This window comes from Watersipora subatra, chromosome 7 (genome assembly GCF_963576615.1).
Source record: "Watersipora subatra chromosome 7, tzWatSuba1.1, whole genome shotgun sequence".
Taxonomy (NCBI): Eukaryota; Metazoa; Bryozoa; class Gymnolaemata; order Cheilostomatida; family Watersiporidae; genus Watersipora; species Watersipora subatra.
The window spans coordinates 23316534-23327801 of NC_088714.1; positions in this window are offsets into that span (position 1 = coordinate 23316534).

The following is an 11268-nucleotide window of genomic DNA, read 5'->3' on the forward strand; positions in this document are numbered from 1 at the left end:
TAAATAGTATAAAAAGAGAAGGCATAAGCCAACTCCTTGGGATTATTCTTATGGATTCGATACTGTCAAGACGAAGTTTTACATGTGCTGATATACATTAAATATACTATACTTATTCTTACGAACTGCCTACGTTTGATGCCTGCCTGGTTGGCTTCATAAGGATTCTTCTGCCAGAACTGATCTGGTTTCAAGCACGAACTGCTTCGGAGAGACACCTAAGGAAGGCTAGGGGTTGGCTGCGTTACGATCGGACCTGATCAGAAATGCGATAGCATTGGAGATCAGGCCCTCCAGTAAACTAGCCGGGACCTAGATTAGCCAAGATAGGGTCTCAGAGAGCAGGCCGTGCTAGCGCTCTAAGTGAGTCTGAAATGAGGGCAACCAGCCGCGACCTGATCAGACCACTAGGTGTGTCAGGCAGGCCGACAAGAGGAAGGCCCAGCGTTCAGGCTGCACTGCCTTGCTAGAGAAGTAAAGCTGGCTCAGCTACTGGGGCCAGACCTTTACACTGGTGGCAGCAGTGGGATCTAATCAATCCACAAAGATAACTAGCAAGGCACAATCATGGCAAGACGCACTCGTAGCGCGGAACGACTGGGAGTCCCCCAAAGGGAAGGACTAGAGGGTCTAGAGCGATTAACAAACGCGTTAGAGAGGATGATTGTGAACCGAGAGGCACAAAGGAATCTGGAGCCATCGGTACCCAGAGACATTCAAGGCTCCTGAGTACGATGGGAACGGTGATGTGGAGGCCTTCATAAGGCAGTTCAATGATGTGGCTGTCGCCAATGACTAGGGAGCCAGATCCGCCTTATTACACATTCGAGGAAGGCTGAAAGAGCAGGCCAAGGAATGTGGGCATGGGCATACACTACAGGCGGTGTTCAACACCCTCCGGACAAGGTTCGGCATGACTCCCAAGGAGGCAAAGTCGGAGCTGCAGGGCCTGAGGAAGGAAACCCACACTACGTTGTTCGAGCATGCTACTCGCATAGAAAGGCTTACGAGCATTGCGTTCGAAGAGTTGTCCGATCGAATGAGGGAGGAGATGGCAGTGGACTCGTTCTGCAGGTCACTGGGTAACGTATACCTGCAAAGATACCTTTTGGCAGTACCCACCCCCACCCTGGAGGCCGCCGTGAGAGCAGGGAATGAGTACCTACAGATACGGCCCGAGATGACCATCCGACAGAACCACCCAACGAGATCCGGAGTAAGGGCAGTTCAGCCAGAAGGGCTTGAACAGACCATGGAGGAGCAGGCGGAGGTAGAGCAGGCCGTGGTTGTCCGTGCTGCCCCTGACTCCCTAGGTTTACTCCTGACTATGATGGAGGGTCTAAAAAGGGAGATGGCAGATCTGAAGAGACAAGTCGGCCAACCACACAGTCCTCCACAGTAAGTGACTCGAGAGAAAGGAGTAAGGAGATGCTGGGGGTGTGATCAGGCAGGTCACTGGAGGAGGAACTGCCACAAGAACCAACCCAGTAGCCGCGCCACCCAGGGACAGAACCAGGGAAACACCTACCGCCCGCAGCAGTAGGGCGACCTGCTGGCTGCAATAGGGCGCCAAGAACCAATAATCACAAAAAGGTGAGAGGAGCAGGCCGAAGGAAGGCGGAGGTGGACCCGGAAGGCTGGTTACATCTCGCAAACTCGGTAGTTCTCTCGCAGAGGTCTCCGGTAAAGAAAGTTCCTACCTACAACCACTACCAGAGGCTAGAAGGCCTAGACGGAGACGAAGAGAACATGGATGTGGATCCTCGAGTATCGCCACAGGCGGCCCGACAGGCCCAGAGGCGTTATGTCTACCAAATCCAAAGGCAGACTAAACCGAAAGCGACATCGGGAAATGTCGGCAGTCTAGAGGAAGGCATGATCGGGAGAAGCTACCCCAAGAGATCTGGACTGCGAAGGTCGGAACAGAGAGCCGATCCAGCACCAGCTGGAGCTCTCGAGAGACCTAAGCGCAGATTGAGAAAGAGGGAGAAGTTAATCTCGAGCGAACGCTTCCAAGAACCAGGACGACCTAGGTCGGGGGAAAAAGGCCCAGCCGGCGCTGATCCTTCCCAGAGATTTGGACAGGGTAGATTGGGAGTGAGAACCAGTTCCTTCGGAGCTAAGCTTCTCCAGAGATCTATACCCTCCAGATCGGGAGAGGGGTTGCAGATCCAGGAATGGGTGGGGTTGGGATCGAGCCTTCTGCCCCCAGGATCAGTAGAAGAAGGACAGAAGTCAAACCAAGTCTACCCGTTTCGGGGTGGAGACCCAGGCCAACGCCTGAGTCCGGTGTCGGGTCCGACAGGCCGGTACGGGGAGAGCACAAGGCCAGCTACTCTCGAGGAAAGCCTGGCGGACCAGCTCGATGAGAGTCCACCACCGGACAGGCCTCGGCGTCTGCCACGAAAAAGATATCCTGAAGGGGCGCATAACGGCGCCTGCGAAAGGAGGGAATTACCAAGAATCGGAGCCTTGGAAAAGCCCCACAAATCTAGCTACTTCCTGCCCGGGAAAATAAAGAGACAGGACCTGCTCTTTCTCATAGATACCGGCTGCAACACAAACCTGTTGTCGAAGAAGGTGTTTGACCGACCGCCAGCCAGGATCAAAGACCAACTGGAAGAAAATGACCGATACGGACTGATGGCGGATGGGAGTAAGCTCCAATTCTACAGACTAATCCGACTAACCGGGAGAGTCCGCAATGTACCGATCGAGGAAAACTTAATTGTGAGCCAAATCAGCGAGGACGCCATCCTGGGGATGCCCTTCCTGATCTCGCACAGATGTCACATGGATTTCGACCAACTGGTCATCTGCATCGGGGACAGAAAACTCTCCTACACCGATAAATACGGCAGGCTGATGGTGTCGAAGGTACACACATGGAAGAAGGTCACCATTCCACCATTGTCTGAAATAACAGTGGTGGGAAAAATCTCAGCCCGAAATTATGTACCCGTAGGCATAATAGAGGGATCTGACCCGCACCTTCCGGTGGCCCGTAGCCTGAATCAGCCCGGAGACCAGGGCGATGTGGCCGTACAATGCCTAAACCCGGGTAACCATCCCATCGAACTGACAGCTGAACAAGTGATAGGCTTGTACACCGCCATCAGGGCAGAGGATGTGCAGGCCGAGCCCTGGGCGGAACAAAAAGACTTCGACACCAAGGTGACCAGAGTAGGGTGTACAGCTGTATACGCTGGGAAAGCAGTACCCGAGCATCTAGTCGAGCTCTACAATCAGGCCGTCCGAGGTTGCTCTCACGACCAGGAAAAACGAGAGTTAGCCGCCCTGCTGGCTAAATACCAGAATGTCTTCAGTAAGTACGAGGGCGATGTAGGACAAACCGATCTGGTAAAGCATAGCATACCGCTGATAGAAGGAGCCAGGCCCATTAGACAACCTCCCCATAGGTTGGGACCCCTCAAGGAGGTGGAGGCGGACAGACAGGTGACCGACCTGTTGGAAAAGGGCCTGATCGAACCTGCAAATGAGGCTTGGAGCTCCCCAGTGGTGATGGTTCGAAAAAAGGATGTCGGATGGCGGTTCTGCGGGGACTACCGGCAACTGAATGCCATCACACGACAGGACGCTTATCCAATCCCGAGACTCGATGAGAGCTTGGGCGCCCTGGCGGGAAGTCGCTTCTTTAGCACGCTAGACCTGACCAGCGGATACTGGCAAGTGCCAATGGACCAGGAAGCCTAGAAAAGATCTGCTTTCACCACCCGGAGTGGACTATGGAAGTGGAAAGTACTGCCGTTCGGACTAACTTCGGCTCTCGCCACCTTTCAGAGATTGATGGAGTCAGTGTTGCAAGGACTCCACTGGAAAACTCTCTTGCTCTACCTAGATGACATCATCATCATCGCTCCCGACTTTGAAACGCACCTGGCTCGCCTGGAGGAAGTCTTCCAGAGGCTGGCAACGACCAGGCTGAAGCTAAAATCCTCAAAGTGTGAGCTCCTCCAGAAGAAGGTGAGATATCTCGGACATGTGGTGAGCCCACAAAGAGTGTCCACGGATCCAGAGAAGATCAAGGCGGTGGTGGAATGGCGGGTCCCACAAAATGTGAAACAACTACAAGCATTTTTGGGGACAACTGGGTATTATCGACAGTATCTGAAGGACTACGCCACTACCGCCAAGCCACTCACTGTTCTGACAGGAAAAGGGAAAGCCTGGCAGTGGGGTAACGAGGAGCAAGCGGCATTCGAGACACTCCGACGAGGGTTGATCACGGCACCGGTCTTTGGCTATCCCAACCCCAGGAACCAGTATATCTTGGATACCGACACTAGCAATGTGGGAGTGGGGGCGGTGCTGTCTCAGAACCAAAATGGTAGGGAGACAGTAGTAGCGTACTACAGTAAGACACTCAGCCCCGCAGAACAGAGTTACTGTGTAACCCGCAAGGAACTCTTGGCGGTAGTAAAGGCCGTAAAACACTTTCGACCTTATTTATATGGGCAGCGCTTCCTACTCCGAACGGACCATGCCTCCTTGAGATGGTTGTGCCGAAGAAGGGAACCGTCGGCTCAGGTGGCCCGTTGGTTGGAGATCCTGTCGGAATTCACCTATCAGCTGGAGCACCGACTCGGGGCCAAACACGGGAACGCCGACGGTTTGAGTTGGCAAGTCTGCCCAGAGGACTGCCGACAGTGCACCCGAATAGAGGAAAGAGATGGAGGTCCAAGCAAGCAGGCTATAATGAAGGAAGATGCTAACAAGGTGGCAGCCATCAAATTGCCCGGAGAGCGGAACTTCCGTCAATTGGTACAAAGCCAGATGGAAGGAAACCAGGCCGTGGCCCGAATGTACTGGGTCGTACAAAATGACCAGGAATTGTCAAAAGAAGAATTGACCTTGGGGAGCAATGAGCTCCGAGTCTTGCACAGAAGGCGGGAAGCCATGCAGTTATCAACCAACGGTGTCCTGGAGATCAGGCTAGTAATGAACGGCCACTCTCGATGGTGCACCCTATGCCCCCGAGCAGACCGGAACCGAGTAATCTGGGAAACCCATAGGCTGGCTCATGCAGGAGTACACAAGACAACGAAGAGAGTCCTACTGAATTGGTACTGGCCGGGCCTAAGCGCGGACATACGACGCCTGATCAAGACGTGTGAGGTTTGCCAGGTAGCCAAGGCCGGAGGGACCCACACCGCCAAGAGCCGGCACCGGCTATATGCCGGGTGGCCTTGGCAGAAGTTGGCGGTGGATCTTGTGGGACCAATGCCAGAGACCGAGAGAAGGAACAAGGGGATTCTCGTAATCAGCGATCACTTCTCAAGATGGCAGGATGCCATAGCAATTCTGGATGCAACTGCCCCGGTAGTGGCCACAACCCTGGATGAGAGGGTGTTCTGCTACTTTGGCCTGCCGGAGGAGTTGCATTTGGACCAAGGAGCCCAGTTTGAATCTAAACTCCTGCGTGAGTTGTGTGGATTATAGAATGTAAACAAGACACGGACCACCCTGTACCACCCTCAAGAAAATGGAGTCGTAGAGAGGAACAACCGTAGCCTAGGAGACTCGTTGAGGGCTCTGCTTCTCCGCCGAGGACCAACAGAATGGGACCTATTGTTACCCCAAATCATGAGGGCGTTTCGAGGCACACCGCACTCCGCCACAGGAGAAACCGCGAACTTTATGATACTGAGTAGGGAGCTGCGTCTGCCCGACTAGCTGTCTGAACCAGTGACCACGGACAACCAAGCCATCTAGCCCTACGTGTTGGAGTTGGCCAGTCGACTAGAAGAAACACACGAGATTCCCCGGGAGCGCCGGATGAAAGTGAGGGTAGAGGATGAGGAAGAGCCGCCCCTGTTTGAAGTGGGAGATCTAGTGTTGCTAGTAAATAAGCGGCGAAGGAGGGGTGAAAACCCCAAACTCCAACCCAAATATGTGGGGCCGTATACGGTTACCAAGTGTCACTCTAATAATACCTATCAGGTAGAGCGGCAGGGTCAGGTCTCCGTTCAGAATGAGGAGCGCCTGAAACCCTATATTGCATGCCCGGAGGCAGATGGTAGGGCCCCTGCCACCAGGGAGCCGGCTCGGCGCCCCAACATGAGAGGAGCTACTAGTAATAGGAGGAGAAGCAGGGAAGAACCGATGGAGTTGCTGCCTACCCTGGAGTTCCACGAGAGGGAACCTGCCTCCCGACCACCCCTGCGGCATAGGGACATGGACCTTCTCCCCGCACCAAGTAATAGGGAAACGCTCCGGTGACAAATACTGGAGGCCCTGGCGGAGGGAGAGCATCCCCTCCCAGCGGACAGCAGTATTGGTGGGGGGAGCACGACGATGTGCCAGGACGCCCAGACCCCTCAGAGTTAGGACAAGATGACCTGGAAACCGAGTCCGACCCAGTAGTCCCCGTCGAGCCTAACAGGCCGGGCGAGCTGGGAGAAGAAACGATAACGGAACCACAGGCCCGTACGTAGACTGAACAGGTGGAACCGACCCCCGCCGTGAACTCTAGACCGGTTCCAGCCGGGGGAGAGACTCAGGTGGAGGTGGAGCCCACTGGAACCGACAGACCCGTAGAGCTTAGAAGAAATGGAAGACCTCAAAGAACCACAGGACCGCCCATATGGTATGGGCAGGCGGTGTGTCATCAGGTCAACCCCGAGAATAAAGACGTAGAACATTGCCGATACTCGGGAGGGATTAGGAATAACCAAGAAACCAGAAAGAGGTACGAGATACTGAGAGCCTGGGTGGAGGACATAGAGAAGCTACTCGAAGGAGGGAGCATTAGCCTCGACGAAGAAGGAGAGTTACAGTACCAAACACTGAGGGACTCCATGGAGGAATTGGAGGCGACACTGACCACAGCTAGCCAGAACACGGGAACAGGAGAGGAGGAACAGATAGAAAGCTTCCAGCTCTCAGAAGAAGTGAACGATAACCCGGCAGCCAGAGAGAGGCATGAAGTATTGAGGAGCCTGTTGAAGGACATAGATGAGCTGCTTAAAGGAGGAAGCATTATCCTCGACGAGGAAGGAGAGCTGCAGTATCGAAAACTAAAGGACTCTATGGAGGAGTTGGAGAGGGCGATGACCACCGAGAGCCAAACTGCAGGAACGAGCGAAAAAGGGCAAGCGATCTGGAACGAAAGGGCAAAGATTGCAGAGGTCGTGGAAGTCTCGGAGGAAGAGAGATTTTCCGACCGGGGACGATCTGGGCCGATGACTGTTGGCGACACAATTGACCCGGGTCAAGGCCGAGGCTTCACCGGAAACTGGCCGCCATTACGCTCAGTCAACCACAACGCTGCTCATAGCCAATTCATTCACACGTCACTTCTTGATTACTCTCTGCTTCAACCGGTTCGGAACTGCGTTAGCCACGTGGACCCAAGAAGTGCCAACTACGAGGATAAAGAGTTGCAACAACTGCTAACGGAGCTCGATGGAATACTAGAAGGAACAGAGGTATCAGCCACACAGACGGATATGGCCCAAGAGCGTCGAGCCATTGAACCCGCAAAAAATCCAAAAGTCATACCGATGGCGTACAAAGGGACTAAACCAACCCAGGTCAATGCGATGAATGTGCGAGTGATCCAGCTAGTAGCAACATCAGCCAAAGAAAAGCCAAAACGGAAGAACTCCTCCAGAAAAATATGGTATACTCCCGAATCATATAAAAAGATGGAGGCCGCAGAGGACAAAGTGAAGGGAGAGTGCCGCTTGTGTGGATTTCAAAATAAAGAAAGCCGGGTGGTGCGACGCCACATTAGACAACACTTCTGGCGATTTTGGTGCCAGTGCCAGAAGAGTTTGTCTTCATTTTTCTCCATCTATAAACACCAACGGACAGAGAAAGACGTCGAGAACCACCCATGCGTGGTGTTCCAAGTAGATGAAGAATCCTTTCAGGAGTTCTGTGAATACGTCAGATGGGAAAACCCCCCTCCCTTCGGCACCTGCCTGCCGGTCAAAGATGGGAAAGGATGGACGGCCAATAGAAAAACAGGAACCCAAAAACCAACAATTACCATAGACCAACGGACAGACCTCCCAAACCTGACATTCCAAGTAGAAAATCATCAGAATACCTAAGGCAAGAGGGAACCAAGTCGATCCTTCCCCTCGGGATATACCATTCCCAAAAAGATGAGACGGAGGGACACCCAACAGGAGGAGCCAATATTGGAAATACACGCCAGCGCGGCGGATAAGGAAGGGATAGTGGTGGAACCAATCACAATGGCCCACATGCCAACCGGCGGAGAGAGAAAGCCTCGCCGCTCCAACAAGAGGGAGAGCTATCTCTACCATGCCGACCAGGAGGAGAAAGAATATCGGCGATACCGACGTTTAGCCCGAGCCAGCTACCAAGAGGCACAGCGCCTACGAAGCTGTGCCAGCCAATATGACTAGCCACCTATGACTCCACCGCTTATAATTGTTAACCCCAGGCTTAACAATCGGGGGGTAGAGTGTGGAGGACGAGACAATATAGCCATATTTTATTCTTTGTGCTTGTGCTTACGTTGTTTCTAGTTAACTTTATGTGTATTTCTTTACCCAGTTACATAATCCTCTGGTGAACCTATTACGTAACACTGTATTTTTGGGCCTGCTTCGCAGGCCTGCTGGTACACCCTTATACCTATTGTCTGGGCCTGCCTCACAGGCCTGACCCAATACAATGGCTGTTATATAATTGTGGGCGGGGTAAATAGTATAAAAAGAGAAGGCATAAGCCAACTCCTTGGGATTATTCTTACGGATTCGATACTGTCAAGACGAAGTTTTACATGTGCTGATATACATTAAATATACTATACTTATTCTTACGAACTGCCTACGTTTGATGCCTGCCTGGTTGGCTTCATAAGGATCCTTCTGCCAGAACTGATCTGGCTTCAAGCACGAACTGCTTCGGAGAGACACCTAAGGAAGGCTAGGGGTTGGCTGCGTTACGATCGGACCTGATCAGAAATGCGATAGCATTGGAGATCAGGCCCTCCAGTAAGCTATCCAGGACCTAGATTAGCCAAGATAGGGTCTCAGAGAGCAGGCCGTGCTAGCGCTCTAAGTGAGTCTGAACTGACGGCAACCAGCCGCGGCCTGATCAGACCACTAGGTGTGTCAGGCAGGCCGACGAGAGGAAGGCCCAGCGTTTAGGCTGCACTGCCTTGCTAGAGAAGTAAAGCTGGCTCAGCTACCGGGGCCAGACCTTTACAATATACATATATATATATATATATATATATATATATATGTATATATATATAATATAATATATATATGTATATATATATATATAATATATATATATATATATAGTGCACCCTCCGGATGTGATATTGACCCGCTCCAGAGTTGGCATCATTGGGTGAAAAATTTGTATGTAGGGGTATAGAGACCATTGTAATTATACAATGCCCACATTCCCTGGTAAAAATTGTCAAAATTTTATAAAAATAATTATGTACATATGGAAAATTAGTAACAAAATAGTATGTTAACTTTAGTAACTATAGTTACCTACAGTAACTGTAATGTACTTAATGTATTTTAATGGTTATGATCTACAATAAAATGCGACATTAGAATGTGTTTACCAAATGCAGTACGCAAAGTAATGAGTTCTAACTTTCAAGACATACGTATAAAATAAAGTTTTAATTCTCTTCAAATAAGTTTAGCTTACTAAAACTTACATTTGAAACTAAGTTTTAGCATGTGTTTTTAACTATTTTACTGCATTTCAACTTTTTGATTTTTTGATTAATAAAATCTTATCACTCAGTAGTTCCTGTCTACAGTTTCACTGTAATATTTAGCTTGTCTGATTAAAAAAAATTTAAACCTAATTTGACAAGAAAGACCGAGCACTGCAGTTATCAAAAGCGGTCTCTCGCACCCTTGACCATTTAATATCCATAAAAAAAAACAATTTATTTACTAAGCAAGACATACATGTACATACCTTTGGGTTACATGACTTCAGTTGGTACTTGTAACAAGTACAGCAGAGAAAAGGCAAAGGTGTATCAATGCTGGTTATGTTATTGTAAACTTTAAAATAAATTTAACACGCAGTGAAGTGGAATTTTTTTAACAGGCTAAAAGAAGGTGTCTAGTCCCGTCGAAGGATCGCAACTTCAATTTTTCTACTGGTTTCAAAAGAAAACGTTTACTAATTTTTGGTCCTGCAAAGCAGAAATGGCCAGAAAGACACCGCTTTCCTGCTGGTGCAGAGAGTTCTCTAAGAAGACAGGCTAACTTAATGCAGTGTAGAAAACACTCTACTTGATCATTTATTATGGATGATGCTTGCTGGTGCACTGTAAATGCTGATGCAATGCAGTATATTGCTAGTGAGCTAACACTTGTGAAAGGATACAGAGGAGGTTGTAGTTTTTATTGTTGGAAATGTGCACAAGAATCAATGTAACCATACATACATAAGTTAGTACGTATTTATACCCTAGAGGACAGGGCATTAGCAAGTCCTAGAAGGTAATGTGGATGCGTCAACTATCTTGTGTAGCTAGTTATATATGAATTACATACATGTGAGGATTTGTATTTGCGTAGTAGAAAACAGGCCCACTTGCAAAGAGATAGTTAAACAAGAAAATAAAACATAAAATCAACATGAAATAAACAAAACAAAATTAAAACTAAAATAAAACATAAAATTAAATGAGTAAAACAAGAAATACATGCCACAAAAAAATAATAATATACATTATACATGTTTTGTACAGTATTGTTTTTATGTACCAGTCCACATTAGTAAATTAAGCAGTTTAAATTAAAAATTATTAAAAAAAAACATAATCCAATGTTACTTCTCCAGGTGCACTTTTATCTTTAGCTTTTTTGTTAGATTCACTGCTATCATCCGTGCTTTTCGACACTTTTCTTTTGAATAAAAATCTATCCAATGAAGTCTGTTTCTGACGACTCTTCACAATTTCTCTAAAATAGCTCATGCACCTTCCATTAACATTGTCAATAAAATGGCCTGTTAGGACCTTTTATGGATGTTTATTTTCAACGAACGTAGTAAGGTTTTCATACCAACTTACAGCTTTTTTATTTCTGCCGATGTAAGTTTTCTGCCTCTTTTACTTCCCTGCCACCACTAAATTGTTGCTTTTTTGAAGGCTGATCCCTAACTCCATCAAGTCATCAATCGTAAGCTTTTCCTTGTGCTTGCTTTAACGGATTTCTTGTTTTAATAATGATTGCAATTGTTGATTGGTTGCGAGCATATTCCTTGGCAATGTTA